Below are 953 nucleotides of genomic sequence, written 5' to 3'. Positions count from 1 at the left end.
CATCTCATCTTTCAATATTTAGTCTTTGTATATGGNGGGGGGGGGGGGGGGGGGGGGGGGGGGGTCAGAAAACATCAACACTGGTCAGTTGACGGGGTTAAGTTTGTAAATTCATTTACTATGAAAGTACTTATTCGTATTTCTGCTGATCCATTCCTTAATTTGTTTGTCACTAAACGCATCTTTGAGGTAATCAAAATGTAGACAATAATCTTAAAAAAACACCTTTAGGGATTATCATTCTTCTTAAATCGTTGATTTAGCACGTACCTCAACGATAGAGAAATGTTTTACATGAACATACAACTTTAAATCATACTCCCTGTTAATTAGATACAATCATATTCGCTATCATTGAGGGACGTACATTTCAGTTAGACGTTTGGAGTTACTGAGGAGTTGACAATTATTCGTGAATATTCATTCAAAAATGCACTTATTTTATGACTGTTTTTGTTAACTTTAAGTGTGAACACTGCAGTATAAATCACACAAAACACTCCGGAAAACAAAGGTATGGAGATCACCATTAACAAACTTAAAAAATCGAGAATGATTTGTAAGAAAAATATTCAAAGAGAAATAGGCTTTCTATAGGCAACGCGTTAGTTTTCTTTAAGAGTGAGCACTTTTTATTGTGGTTTTATAGAGATTGAAAGTAAAGAGTTTAATGGACCAAAACATGTAATGCTATTTATAACATCGCTAACAACCCAATACTAGAATTGCTTTTTGTATTGTCATATATCTAGGATTGTGATTCCCTGTTGACTCTTCAAGCCTATTGATAGAAATACACGCAGTAAACATATGATATTAAATCAGCTAAAATATTATTTCATTTTAATAAATGATATTCTTGTGAAAGATAATATGCACAAAATCAACTATTATTATCATTATTTGGTTGCAAACGAGCATTCTCCCAAACTATTTAGCAGAGACACGAACTA

This window comes from Mizuhopecten yessoensis, unplaced genomic scaffold (assembly GCF_002113885.1).
Source record: "Mizuhopecten yessoensis strain PY_sf001 unplaced genomic scaffold, ASM211388v2 scaffold7473, whole genome shotgun sequence".
NCBI lineage: Eukaryota > Metazoa > Mollusca > Bivalvia > Pectinida > Pectinidae > Mizuhopecten > Mizuhopecten yessoensis.
The sequence above is the reverse complement of the archived record's forward strand: the minus strand, read 5'-3'. Positions refer to the sequence as shown.